We start from the raw sequence: 15500 nt of genomic DNA, 5'->3' as shown, positions 1-15500 counted from the left end.
TCCATGTTAGGCGCTAGCCACGCCCCTCCATGGTTCGATATGTTATTTGCTTCTACTTACATTCTCGTGTATTTGTGCTCGTCTTGTTTCACTTTTTCTCTACTGTCGTGTCGGGAAGTGTTTGGGGAAGATTTTCGTATCTTACATTGTTAATAGAGATGAGCGAACAGTGTTCTATCGGACACATGTTCGATCGGATATCAGGCTGTTCGAGATGTTCGATTCCATACGGACACCACATGCCAAACTCCCAAAAAATTCGATTCCCCTCCCACCTTCCCTGGCGCTTTTTTTGGCATCAATAACAGCACAGGGGAGGTGGGACAGGAACTACGACAACGAGGGCATTGAAAAAAATCGGAAAAAGTCATTGGCTGCCGAAATCAGGTGACCCCCATTTTAGACGAATAGTAGATTTCAAATCCGGGTCATAGGAGACTGTGAACTTTGTGACTATGAGACAGGGATAGCTGTACAGGCAGGGATAGCTAGGGAGAACCTTTATTTAGGTAGGAATGTTATTAAAAATAACTTTTTGGGGCTCTATCGGGTGTGTAATTGTGATTTTTGTGAGATAAACTTTTTTCCCATAGGAATGCATTGGACAGCGCTGATTGGCCGAATGAGATACAGAAGACGTGCAGAGACTCAGCAGTGTTGAGCCAGTTCTGCTCAACTACACCGTGTGCCGGTCAGCTCTGTATGCGAGCTCAGCACACACTCAGCTCTGCATCACCGCTGGCATGGGCCAGCGTTGATTGGCCAGTATGCAGAATCAGGATACAGAATCAGCAGAGCTGAGTGTGTGCCGAGCTCGCACAGCAGAGCCGACCGGCACACGGTGTAGTTGAGCAGAACTGGCTCAACACTGCTGAGTCTCTGCACAGCAGAGGTGAGTGTGTGCACTCGCTCAGCATGGCTGCATCACCGCATACCCATAGGAATGCATTGGCCAGCGTTTGATTGGCCAGTCTTCAGAATTCGGCCAATCAGCGCTGGCTCTGCCGAAGGAGGCGGAGTCTAAGATCGCTCCACATCAGTCTCCATTCAGGTCTCACCTTAGAATCCGCCTCCTCCGGCAGAGCCAGCGCTGATTGGCCGAATTCTGAAGACTGGACAATCAGCGCTGGCCAATGCATTCCTATGGGAAAAAGTTAGCTTGCGAAAATCGCAAGCTGACAGGGATTTCCATGTAATAAAGTGACTTATATGCCCCCAGACATGCTTCCCCTGCTGTCCCAGTGTCATTCCAGGGTGTTGGTATCATTTCCTGGGGTGTCATAGTGGACTTGGTGACCCTCCTGAGACGGATTTGGGTTTCCCCCTTAATGAGTATATGTTCCCCATAGACTATAATGGGGTTCGAAACCCGTTTGAACACTCAAACAGTGAGCAGCTGTTTGAATCGGATTTCGAACTTCGAACATTTGGGTGTTCGCTCATCTCTAGTTATTAACCCATGGACTTCCTTTCAGTAGAAACCAGTAACGCTCTTACCATGGAGATCCTTCCCGTATTCACCCTGTATAGACAGTATGTAGAGATATAGAAGTTGTCAGGAGGAGGGGGAGGGGTCCTCACATGACTTTATCTCCAGCTTTACACCGCTCACAATCCCAGCTCTACAGGCGATGTCTCTGGTTTCTGCTACAGTTAGATCTGATCTAGAACATCTGAGTTTCACAATTCTCACAACACTCCAGAAATATTAAATTTATGAAGACGGCCATATTGTATGTCACTCTTAATACCCAGCCCAACTGGTGCAGGAACCAAGATCAGGTCTTGAGTCGCACAAAAGGGTCTTACACCAAACATGTCCCTGAATATCACCCCCTACACCAGATCTCTTTCATACAGGGGATGATAAAGGAAGAAAAAACAACAAAAAACAAAACTGTCGAAAGATTTAAGAGGAAGCGGGGGAGGGGGGAGGATTCTACACCGGGCATGTACACAAATCACAAAGATAACTGTACAGATAAGAGACTCTCCTTTCCAGAGAACTGAGTCTATAGAGGAGAGGTCAGGGGTCATGTACTACATGCTGGTGGAGGAGTCTTTTGTGTCCTCTCATCTCCGGTACCATCTATAACAACAGAAGACCTGGAGTCCCACCATTGTGGTGGTTACTATAGAGGACAATTCTAGCAGCTTATACATGGAGAGGAGGGAACTCACCAAGCTTCATTGTGTTTCAGGTCCTGATGGTTCTGCACAAAGATTTGCTTTGGGTCAAATAAAACTGGAGGAGAAAGTATAATATTGTGTTGTCTCTCCATCCCCCGAGTATAATAGGTGGAGGCCCCGGAGAGGTGACAAATATATCACAAAGAAGAAGAGGACCCCGAGGTAGCATAGGATCCTGTGAGGAGGCCCCGGGGAGGTGACAAATATACCACAAAGAAGAAGAGGACCCCGAGGTAGGAGAGGATCCTATGAGAAGGCCCGGGGAGGTGACAAATATACCACAAAGAAGAAGAGGACCCCGAGGTAGGAGAGGATCCTGTGAGGAGGCCCCGGGGAGGTGACAAATATACCACAAAGAAGGAGAGGACCCCGAGGTAGCAGAGGATCCTGTGAGGAGGCCCCGGGGAGGTGACAAATATACCACAAAGAAGAAGAGGTCCCCGAGGTAGTAGAGGATCCTGTGAGGAGGCCCCGGGGAGGTGACAAATATACCACAATGAAGAAGAGGACCCCGAGGTAGGAGAGGATCCTGTGAGGAGGCCCCGGGGAGGTGACAAATATACCACAATGAAGAAGAGGACCCCGAGGTAGGAGAGGATCCTATGAGGAGGCCCCGGGGAGGTGACAAATATACCACAAAGAAGAAGAGGACTCCGAGGTAGCAGAGGATCCTGTGAGGAGGCCCCGGGGAGGTGACAAATATACCACAAAGAAGAAGAGGTCCCCGAGGTAGCAGAGGATCCTGTGAGGAGGCCCCGGGGAGGTGACAAATATACCACAAAGAAGGAGAGGACCCCGAGGTAGCAGAGGATCCTGTGAGGAGGCCCCGGGGAGGTGACAAATATACCACAAAGAAGGAGAGGACCCCGAGGTAGCAGAGGATCCTGTGAGGAGGCCCCGGGGAGGTGACAAATATACCACAAAGAAGAAGAGGTCCCCAAGGTAGTAGAGGATCCTGTGAGGAGGCCCCGGGGAGGTGACAAATATACCACAAAGAAAAAGAGGACCCCGAGGTAGCAGAGGATCCTGTGAGGAGGCCCCGGGGAGGTGATAAATATACCACAAAGAAGAAGAGGACCCCGAGGTAGCAGAGGATCCTGTGAGGAGGCCCCGGGAAAGTGACAAATATACCACAAAGAAGGAGAGGACCCCGAGGTAGTAGAGGATCCTGTGAGGAGGCCCCGGGAAAGTGACAAATATACCACAAAGAAGGAGAGGACCCCGAGGTAGTAAAGGATCCTGTGAGGACGCCCCGGGAAAGTGACAAATATACCACAAAGAAGGAGAGGACCCCGAGGTAGTAGAGGATCCTGTGAGGAGGCCCCGGGGAGGTGACAAATATACCACAAAGAAGAAGAGGACCCCAAGGTAGCAGAGGATCCTGTGAGGATGTCCCGGGGAGGTGACAAATATACCACAAAGAAGAAGAGGACCCTGAGGTAGCAGAGGATCCTGTGAGGAGGCCCCAGGGAGGTGACAAATATACCACAAAGAAGAAGAGGTCCCCAAGGTAGTAGAGGATCCTGTGAGGAGGCCCCGGGGAGGAGACAAATATACCACAAAGAAGAAGAGGACCCCGAGGTAGTAGAGGATCCTGTGAGGAGGCCCCGGGAAAGTGACAAATATACCACAAAGAAGGAGAGGACCCCGAGGTAGTAGAGGATCCTGTGAGGAGGCCCCGGGGAGGTGACAAATATACCACTATACCACAAAGAAGAAGAGGATCCTGTGAGGACACCCCGGGGAGATGATAAATATACCACAAAGAAGAAGAGGACCCCGAGGTAGCAGAAGATCCTGTGCGGATGCCCCAGGGAGGTGACAAATATACCACTATACCACAAAGAAGAAGAGGATCCTGTGAGGACACCCCGGGGAGATGATAAATATACCACAAAGAAGAAGAGGACCCCGAGGTAGCAGAGGATCCTGTGAGGAGGCCCCGGGGAGGTGACATGTTTTCTGGATTAAAGGGGTTGTCTAGGTTGAGGTTATCTATGGCCTATGCTATAGAATGCTCCATCCCCTGTATAGTGACCGGCTGCCGTCACTGGAGATCTGCACTTATTGTAGTTAGTGGAGGTGACAGCACCAGCCACTATATAGGGAATGGAGCGTTTTGCTTTTGGTCCTGTATAGTGTACAGGGTTGGTGCCGGTAGCGGCTCCGTACAGCTGATCGGTCCTGGGGATGACTTCCGACCCTCCAACTATTAGATATCCTGAAGATAGGCCATAAATACCGTAAACCCAGACCATCCCTTTAAGGCATTGTGAAATGAAGAATACAGCGTATACAGTAGATTATTACATTCTTGTGTGTCCAGTGTTAGTTTTGATATTTGTCTTGCCTTGTGTTATAGTTGTGGTGTAGGGACAGGCTCGGAGCGTGCCGGGCTTGGTTATGGTCTTGTAGTCTGGAGCTTCTCATCAGTCAAGTCGTTCCTACAGCTTTTATCCAACCTAATTCTCCCCAAGATGGCCAAACTGAGGACAGAACACTTCAGTGAAGCCGAGCCAACCCCAAGACCTGCTAAATGTCAGCAGAAGATGGACAAGTTCCTTAAAGAGAAGTTACCCAGCTGCTAGAGACTCCTAAGACTCTGGAACTGTAACCTGCAGAAGACTCAGATGACGACAGCTCTTATGTACCACCGACACAGTGGATGAGTCTGACTCTAATATCGGGATTGATGAAATGCTACGTCACGACCCGAGATACTCCCGGAACATACAAAATGGTTCAATGTTTAACAAAACCGAACAAATGTCAGTTTGTCTAAGACCACCACCATGTGACTGACCAGAAAATACAGAGGAGACGCCGGAAATCTCACCCAAAACACAAACAAGACGGACCTTACAGAGCTGCTGTCAGATGAAGGATATGAGGATGTGCACTCAGGATGAGACATGGCCGAACCTTGGAAGATTTGTATCTGGTGGTTTGGGGCCAATATCAGATTTGGGTTGAACAAGTTCAGCAGAAGGCAAACCTTAGGCTCCAGGTGGTTAGAGCGAAACGTCCCGGCACAACATTGGATCCGTTCTTCATGTATACCTGAATAGCGTTTCTCCATGGCGCATCCACCTGCGTTACCTTCACAATTAATGGATTTGTTTATTCATCACTGAATCAGGATCGAGCAGCAGATCATTTCTCTTTTGGATACTGAGGGGGTCGGAGGACCCATTTTCTGCTTACACCTCAATCCAACATAGGAGTGTGCGGTTCCACTGTCTTCTCACATTAGCGCTGCAAAGTATCCACACGAAGCGACCAATCATATCGCACGCTCAAGTTTTCAGTCTTTCATTTGCTAAAAAAATAAATGTCCAATAAATTTCCTTCCACCTCACACTTGTTCCCACTTGTATGGAAGGAAAACTCCATTTTGTAAAATTTTCTGTCTTTATGTTTGAAGCCTGAAATGTGGCAAAAGGTTGAAAAGTTCAAGGTGGCGAATACTGTCACAAGCCGCGGTATTATGTTCTAAGGAATCGGGGGGGGGGGGGGGGTAACAATAATCTCTGAATCACTGTTGCATCACCTACTTTATGTTTCGTTGTTTCCTTGTTTCAGAGAAATACAACATGTCATTGAGGGAGCGGGGGAGGGGGGTGAACTCTAGGCCACTCACTGTACTCTCCTTTCCAGAGAACTGAGTCTATAGGGGAGAGGTCAGAGGTCATGTACTATACGCTGGTGGAGGAGTCTTTAGTGTCCTCTCATCTCCATTTTATCTATTAATATGTTTCTATTCCTTTTTCCGTAAAGATATCTTTCCATCAGGATGAAACATATGAGTAGTGGTCCGCAGCGGAGAGACGGCCGGAGACTGAACAATACCCCCAGTCCTTGGCATTCAGCTCAGCGCCCCCAACCTTATACAACAGCTATTCATGTACCTGGACACAGCACTGTACTATCCTGACTCCTCTGACTCCCTTTGTCTCTCCGGGGCCCCCAGATTATCAGGGGCCCTACACCGAGGCCTCTAGCAGCACCTATAAGGCTGTATTAGGAGGAGGCATTGAGGTCCCCACCACTGGTCCAGGACCTTCTACAGTGGAGGTGACAGCTCCTTTGGCCTCCCCATCCTCCAGTCTCATTGCTATACATCTCCAGCGCCCCCTCTCTTCAGCTTTGCACATCCTGAGTCTCCTCCATCTTCTGTCTTATTACTAGTTCCATCACTTAGTAGTCAGGTGGGAGGGGAGAGGGCAGTACAGAGTCTCCATCCTGTAGCTGCACTAAAGCTATTACTACTGATGTCCGGGCCAGGGGTGGACGCAGACGGCTGAGGGACCGAGAACAAGAATAGTCATAGCCCCTTCTATTCCAGTATCTTGGCATAGAGCGCCCCCTTATGTATCTCAGGTAATCCATCAGTAATAGCCATTAGCTTAGAGATTTACCTGCAACATAATAGACAGTAGAAAGCTGTTATAGTGCTAGGGCCCCCCCGACCTACAGAGCCCCCCGACCTACAGAGCCCCCCGACCTACAGAGCCCCACGACCTACAGGGCCCCTATACAGCTGCACAGGCTGCACCAATGGTCCTGCTCCTGTCCTAGTAGCATGGAGTCCAGACTTCAGTTATGTGTAATGTGTGTACATGTGTGTGTTGTATTGTTGCTGTACTGTGTGACACAAGGTATACTGGTGTGTATATTACTGTAGTATCATGTGACTGACACATTGTGCCGCTACATCCTGCCCACTCTATCAGATTGTCTTGTGTTTCCTCATCAGATTTCTACTATGGACAATAATATGGAGGCTGAAGGATTACGGGCCATTGCTATTGCACCGTTACGTCTCCTCTTTCTGCTCCGACGGGCCGGTGATTTATCTTGTTCTTGGCTTTTATTTGTGGATTTATTATATAATTTGTGTATTGAGATTTTATTTATCCCATTGAGGGAAACTCTCAGTATTTTGTTTTTTCTTTCCTCGCCTTCCCAAAGCCATAACTTCTATGTGTTTCAGTGCGGAGAGCTGTATCGGGGCTTGTTTCCTGCAGGAGTAATTGTACTTTGTAATGGCTCCATGTATTATTCTATGTCATGTACTGGGCGGCCAGAAAGATAGATAATCCTGTAATAGTCCCAGCATGCGGATACTCAGTATGTTCCAGCAGCCTAGTCATACAGATACAGGATAATACACAGGAATATATTACAGGACACACAGACTGAGGAGAGAAGATATACTAGGAGACCAGAGCAGCTAAGGAGGAGGAGAAGGAAGAAGGAAGACTTCAGGACCATTTAGTTCTCTGTACGGAATGTCTCCTTGCACCTCCCCAAGGCCATTTTTGTTCCCAGACCTAAAGCTTCTCTTTTTCTCCTTGAGAAGAGCTTTAATCTCAGAGTTGATCCATGGATTGTTATTGGAGAAACACCTCACCTTTCTAGTTGGTACCGTGCTGTCCACGCAGAAATTAATGTAGTCCGTTATGCAGTGTGTGAGTCCCTCAATGTCACCCACAAATGAGTCTTCACTTTGCATAATGTTATATTAAAACAGTCCCTCACAGTCTCGACACAAAGAACTGTAAGGGTAAGTTCACACAGGGTTTTTGGTCAGGAGTTTGAGGCCGTATCCGCCACAAAATCCTGACCAAATAGATCGACAACTACAGAGGGATCTGCGTCAGCAGCACGCTGGGGAAACTGTTCAACAGCATCATCAATAACAGAATCCTCACCTTCCTCACACAACACGGGGTCCTCAGTAAGAGCCAAGCAGGGTTCATGCCAAACCACCGCACCACAGACCATATCTACACCCTGCACAGCCTCATCAAGACGCACGTCCACAACACCAGAAGAGGCAAGATATTCGCCTGCTTCGTGGACTTTAAGAAGGCGTTCGACTCAGTATGGCACCCAGGCCTACTCCTAAAACTCCTAGAGAGTGGAATAGGAGGAAGAACGTACGACGTCATCAAGAGCTCCTACACCGGAAACCAGTGCAGTGTGAAGGTGAATGGGAAAAGGACCGCATACTTCCAACAGGCCCGAGGGGTCAGACAAGGCTGTAGCCTGAGCCCAACGCTCTTCAACATCTACATCAATGAACTGGCTACAGCCCTGGAGGCCTCATCAACCCCAGGCCTCACCCTGAACAATCGAGAGGTGAAGTTCCTGCTATACGCCGATGACCTCCTACTCCTGGCCCCCACCGAGAAAGACCTCCAAGAAAGCCTGTCAGTGCTGGAAAAATTCAGCACCACATGGGCCCTACCCATCAACCAGAAGAAGACCAAAATCATGGTATTCCAGAAGAAGGGCCACAATAAAGCCTCCACCACCCCACAATTCACACTGAACGGCTCCACACTGGAGAAAACCAACAGCTACACCTACCTGGGGCTGGAGCTCAGCCAATCAGGAAGCTTCAAAGCAGCAATAGAAACCCTGAAAGCAAAAGCCTGCAGAACCTTCTACGCCATCAGAAGACAACTGTACCACCTCAAACCACCGGTGAGGGTCTGGCTGAAGATATTTGACGCTGTCATCACCCCGATCCTTCTCTGTGGCAGTGAGGTTTGGGGCCCAGCCACCTACCCAGACCAGTCAAGGTGGGATTCCAGCCCAACAGAGAACTTCCACCTGGAGTTCTGCAAATACCTACTCCATGTCCATCGCAACACCACCAACATGGCCTGCAGGGCAGAGCTAGGCAGACTCCCCCTATGGCTCACCATACAGAAGAGGGCGCTAGCTTTCCAGGCACACATCCAGGGGAGCGACTCCTACCACCACCAAGCCTGGCTAAGCCACCTGAGCAAACCAGACACTCACCAACCAAACAGCAGCCAACCACCAAACCAAAAACACCAACAGATGATAACCAAGGCCGAAATAAAGGCGACCACAGAGGCAAACAGAGAGCGGTACATTGAAGAATGGAGAAACGAAATATATAACTCCAAGAAACTCACCAATGTGTACCAATCCCTACAAAGGGACTACACCATGGCCACCTACCTGGAGAGAATACGCCACCCCAAGCACAGACAGACCCTGAGCCGGTACAGACTGAGCGCCCACAACCTAGAGATAGAGACGGGGCGATACAGGCAGACGTACAAGCCACGGGAGAAGAGACTGTGCCAGCACTGTGACCAGGGGGCCCTAGAAGACCAGACCCACTTCCTGCTACACTGCACCAAATACTCAGCTGTGAGGGCCGTCTACTACCAAAGACTCTCTGCCCACATCCCAGACTGGGAGAAGAGGAAACTCTACATCCTACTGGGAGAAGAAGAGGCCACTGTGGAGATCGCTGCCCAATACGTGTCCAGCTGTCACCAAACAAGAGGAAGATGAGACTCCACGGACTGGTATATTTATCCCAATACACCCGCCCACCCCCACCCCACCCACCCCCACCTCCCCATATAGCAGTCACCAACGAAGAGGAAGATGAAACTCCATGGACTGTTATACCCCAAACCACCCACCCCCACCACTCACCCACCCGAGTCCAACTCCCCCCCCACACACACTTTACTAGCTTTGGCAATGCCAAATATCTATTCGGACGTGCCAATAAAGCTTTTTTGATTTGATTTGATTTATATATAATACAGAGTGTATGACACTGTCAGGGCTCCTAGGACTATATATATATCTATAATACATAGTGTATGACACTGTCAGGGCTCCTAGGACTATATATATCTATAATACATAGTGTATGACACTGTCAGGGCTCTTAGGACTATATATATCTATAATACATAGTGTATGACACTGTCAGGACTCCTAGGACTATATATATCTATAATACATAGTGTATGACACTGTCAGGACTCCAAGGACTATATATATCTATAATATATAGTGTATGACACTGTCAGGACTCCTAGGACTATATATATCTATAATACATAGTGTATGACACTGTCAGGACTCCTAGGACTATATATATATCTATAATACATAGTGTATGACACTGTCAGGGCTCCTAGGACTATATATATCTATAATACATAGTGTATGACACTGTCAGGACTCCTAGGACTATATATATATCTATAATACATAGTGTATGACACTGTCAGGGCTCCTAGGACTATATATATATCTATAATACATAGTGTATGACACTGTCAGGGCTCCTAGGACTATATATATCTATAATACATAGTGTATGACACTGTCAGGGCTCCTAGGACTATATATATCTATAATACATAGTGTATGACACTGTCAGGGCTCCTAGGACTATATATATATATCTATAATACATAGTGTATGACACTGTCAGGGCTCCTAGGACTATATATATCTATAATACATAGTGTATGACACTGTCAGGACTCCTAGGACTATATATATCTATATTACATAGTGTATGACACTGTCAGGGCTCCTAGGACTATATATATCTATAATACATAGTGTATCACACTGTCAGGGCTCCTAGGACTATATATATCTATAATACATAGTGTATCACACTGTCAGGGCTCCTAGGACTATATATATCTATAATACATAGTGTATGACACTGTCAGGACTCCTAGGACTATATATATCTATAATACATAGTGTATCACACTGTCAGGGCTCCTAGGACTATATATATCTATAATACATAGTGTATGACACTGTCAGGGCTCCTAGGACTATATATATATCTATAATACATAGTGTATGACACTGTCAGGACTCCTAGGACTATATATATCTATAATACATAGTGTATGACACTGTCAGGGCTCCTAGGACTATATATATCTATAATACATAGTGTATGACACTGTCAGGACTCCTAGGACTATATATATCTATATTACATAGTGTATGACACTGTCAGGGCTCCTAGGACTATATATATCTATAATACATAGTGTATGACACTGTCAGGGCTCATAGGACTATATATATCTATAATACATAGTGTATGACACTGTCTGGACTCCTAGGACTGTATATATCTATAATACATAGTGTATGACACTATTTGAGATTGAGATTTTTGTTCAACCCAAATCTGATATTGGCCCCAAACCAGCAGAAACAAATCTTCCAAGGTTCTGTAAGGGTGTGATGTAGTAAACTGTTAGTAACTATCTTTGGTCAGTAGGTGGCAGCAAATTAATAAATGCCCATAGGGAATTAATGCAATTAATTCTTCAGAATGTAAATATTGTTCGAGGTTGCAAACTCTGATTACAGATAATTACTGGGACATTTTGGACTTCTACAAGCCTGGCAGTGTGCTGGGATTGCAGTTTTGATACCTTGCACTGGAGATAGTCATCTGCATCATCCATTACCAGGAAACAGGAAGTAGAGTTCTGTGTGGAGAAGGGTCCTGGCTGCTGCAGGAGAAGGTGAATGGATGGGAGTGGAGACCTGACATGCTGGATGGCAGCCTGTGCTCTGCTGAATGGAGACCTGACATGCTGGCTGTGGACTGAGTCTGGACACAGAGTCTGTGGTGCTAGTTTTGGGACTGAGTCTGGAAAGCTCTGAAGCTCAGAAGGTAAAGGAGACCACATGAGAGAAAGGCCTCAAGGACATGTAAGTATGGCTTGGCCGCGTCCACGTGTACCACGCGGTGATATATAAGGGACTCTTACGCTGACATCTTATCATCTGAGAAATTGGCCTGTCTGTTAAGTGGAGACCTGGAGCAAAGGATATAACTGTACTTTTATGTGAAGACACCATTTCCCTGTGGATTACAAATAGTATTGCGCAATACTTAGGGTGCACCCCAACGAGGGACCGATCCAGGAGAACCGTGTGCTTAAAGGACTTGTATCTGGTACCTGTTAAGTAACTGCGGGAGCGAGGAATGTAGTGTTAGTTTGCTGCAATATTCTGTTGCATATTAGTTTGTATTTCTTCTCTGTTTATACCGTATTTCATGTTTTCCCAGTTCGCTATTCTGTGACTTATTCAGTAAACTTTGTCCTGGGGATTAAAACACTGTGTGCGTCTGTGTGGCATCGTGTACCTGCTGAACCTGTGGGCCCAGCCCTTGGCCCTCTTACAGTTCGGCCATGTCTCATCCTGAGTGCACATCCTCATATACTTCATCTGACAGCAGCTCTGTAAGGTCCGTCTTGTTTGTGTTTTGGCTGAGATTTCCGGCGTCTCCTCTGTATTTTCTGGTCAGTCACATGGTGGTGGTCTTAGACAAACTGACATTTGTTCGGTTTTGTTAAACATTGAACTATTTTGTATGTTCCGGGAGTATCTCGGGTCGTGACGTAGCGTTTCACCATGACCGGGATATTCCCATGTCATTAAGTCACTGAAATTGAATTAACATGTAACAAAACATCCCACCCAACGGAAAAAACAAACTGGACGCACACACCAAAGTACGATGGGATAAAGCGGCCACAACAGCCAATTTATTGATTAATTACACATATCATGAACAACAACACTTTATTAGAGGAAGGTCGAGCAGGGTCAGCATAGTAAAAATGGGCAGTCCGTCCGCAATCTCCCAGCCGCAACGCGCCGACACGGGATAGGACAAAACCTGGTACTGCCTTGTACTCCATCTTAAACATTAATAACTTTATTATCGTGCTAAACAAAGACATGGCAGAGGTACCCTTCACCATGGGTCCCCCATATTGTACACCGGAACTCGGAATTACAGCATGCCCTGCCTGACCTTCCCACCGCCAACACTATCATGTGTGATCCCTTACACATGATAGTCCGCCCAAACGCGCAGAGCTTTTTCGACACCCTCCTGCAAGGCTAAGATCCAAATGTCATACCCCACATCATTGAGGTGAACCCCATCTCGACTCAAGTGGCCGCTGTGTGGAACTTCTAAATCCTTATGGCGAACAACTATACCCCCATTGCGAGCCACAAAGGCCGAAACAGAGGTGTTAACTTTTCGCCTGGCCTTATTCAATTTAACAACAGATCGCGCATGGCGCCAAGACAATCTTGCAACTATTTCGGACCACACTATCACGACACCCGGGTACATGGACCATATGCGAAGCAGATCATATTTAATATCTCTGATGAGCTCACGGGAGGAACGAACGCCAAGATCATTACCGCCCGTATGAATCACCAGGACGTTTGGGGGTCGATCCATCAGGGAATGAAAATGCAAAATAGGTAACAATGCTTGCCACAACATGCCCCTCCTACCTATCCATCTCACTACAGCTTGCGTACGGGGAAAACCCAGTTGCCTACCATTAGGCCTAACTGCGGCTCTGAGGGCTCCCCAATGCACATAAGAGTGCCCCACTATCCAGACCAGGCCCGGGGCAGCATCTGAAAGAAAATGCAGTAAAAAGGAACAAGAGTAATACAACAGAAATAATAGGCAACCGAAATACTAAAAACAAACAAATCAATCTGCAGAAGCAGACGGGGGGCAGGTCTGCAGCAAATGAGGACGAATGTACAGGCGATAGCGTGTAGAAGCCCAACGGCCAATGCGCATGACCGCAGCTTCCGGCAATCCGCATCTGGCGGCCTCAGTGGCCGCTCCAATGCGAAAAGAATGAGTATTATATTGATCAGGCGACATGCCTAAACTGCTCAAGACTTTACGAAAAAGTGCAACAAATTGAAAGCGAGAAAGGGCTTTACCCGACTCGTGAATCAAAAAGGCCCCGCCGAAGGCGGGCCGCATGGACAAAAACCTCTTAACCGAAGCAACTGGACAAGAAGAGGCACAAGGGACAGGGAACAAACGGACGATGACACCTCTACCCTCCTGATCCGTTTTGCTACGCGAGATCTGACAAGAGACGGCATCCCCGACCACCGAAACGTGAGACCACAACAAACCATCATGAGCTAGGGTAGAAGAACTGACCAATTCACTAATACGAAATGCCCCAAAAAATGCTAAAGAAAACGTGACCCCAAACAACTGAGCTTCGTAAACATCCCTACATACAACCAACAGTTTTGAAAAAATGGCTTCCAGCAAATCAAAAGACACCGGGCGCCTCGCGTCCGGGGGGTGCGAGGAACGTCTGAAACCCACAAGAGCCCGTCGGACCAAGAAATGCTTGGTGGTATCGGGCAAGCCAAAAAATTTTAGCCAAAAAGAGAGCGCCGACAGGCTCCTGCAAGCGACAGACTTCGACCTACCCTGAGAAAAAGAAGAACCCAAGCATGAAAGTACTAATGAAACCGGGGCACCCGAGTAACAGTCATGCCCTACCGTACTGCAAACACACGACCACTCTTGCCAGATCCGGGAATAGGCATTCCACGTGGACGGACAAAGGGAGCGACCCACCAAGGTCAGGGCTGTCCGAACGCCAGATCCCAGAGGTGACCCGGGCAAGGGATTCCATGAAGTTCTGCCTCCGGTGCCAAGGCCCGAAAACGATCCCACTGAAAGCGAGAAAGAGCGTCAGCGATAGAATTAGTCACCCCTGGAACATGACGAGCGGACAGCCAAACATTAAAAGATAAACAAGTAAGGACCAAGTGACGAACAAGACGAATGACAGGAGGAGAAGAAGCAGTTAAATGGTTCAACACATTCACCACGGAGAGATTGTCGCACCAAAAACGAACACGCCTATTGCAAAACAATGGACCCCAAACTTCTACTGCAGCGACAATAGGAAAGAGTTCGAGTAATGTGAGGTTACGGGTAAAACCGGCCTGTTTCCAAGAAATGGGCCACTCGTCAGCAAACCATTGACCCTGAAAATAAGCTCCAAAGCCAAGACTGCCAGAGGCGTCGGTATGTAAAGAAAGGTCAACATTGTCACACCAGTCTTCTTGCCACACCGACTTGCCATTGAACTGAGCGAGAAAGGAAGACCAAACCCGCAAATCAGACCGGTGTTCGGCCGTAATCCTCACGAAATGGGCAGGGCTAGAAATTCCTGCCGTCGCTTGCGCCAAGCGCCGACAAAATATTCTCCCCATAGGGATGATGCGACATGCGAAATTAAGCTTACCGAGGACAGACTGCAATTGGCGCAACCGAACTTTCCTGTAAGCTACCAACTGATCCACCTCCTTGCGTAACACCTCAACCTTATCCATAGGCAATCTACATTCCATAGCAATGGAATCGATCTCTATGCCCAGGAATTTAAGGTTGGTGGTCGGTCCCTCCGTCTTTTCAGGAGACAGAGGTATGCCAAAACGGCGGGCTACGTGCTGTAATGTAGAAAGAAGGACCGAGCACACCTGAGAACCTGCCGGACCAATACACAAAAAATCGTCTAGGTAATGTAAAATAGAGTGTAACTTGGACTCCTCCCTGACGACCCACTCAACAAATGTGGCAAAACGCTCAAAATAAGAACACGATATTG

The sequence above is a fragment of the Leptodactylus fuscus genome, chromosome 1 (assembly GCF_031893055.1).
Source record: "Leptodactylus fuscus isolate aLepFus1 chromosome 1, aLepFus1.hap2, whole genome shotgun sequence".
NCBI lineage: Eukaryota > Metazoa > Chordata > Amphibia > Anura > Leptodactylidae > Leptodactylus > Leptodactylus fuscus.
The sequence above is the reverse complement of the archived record's forward strand: the minus strand, read 5'-3'. Positions refer to the sequence as shown.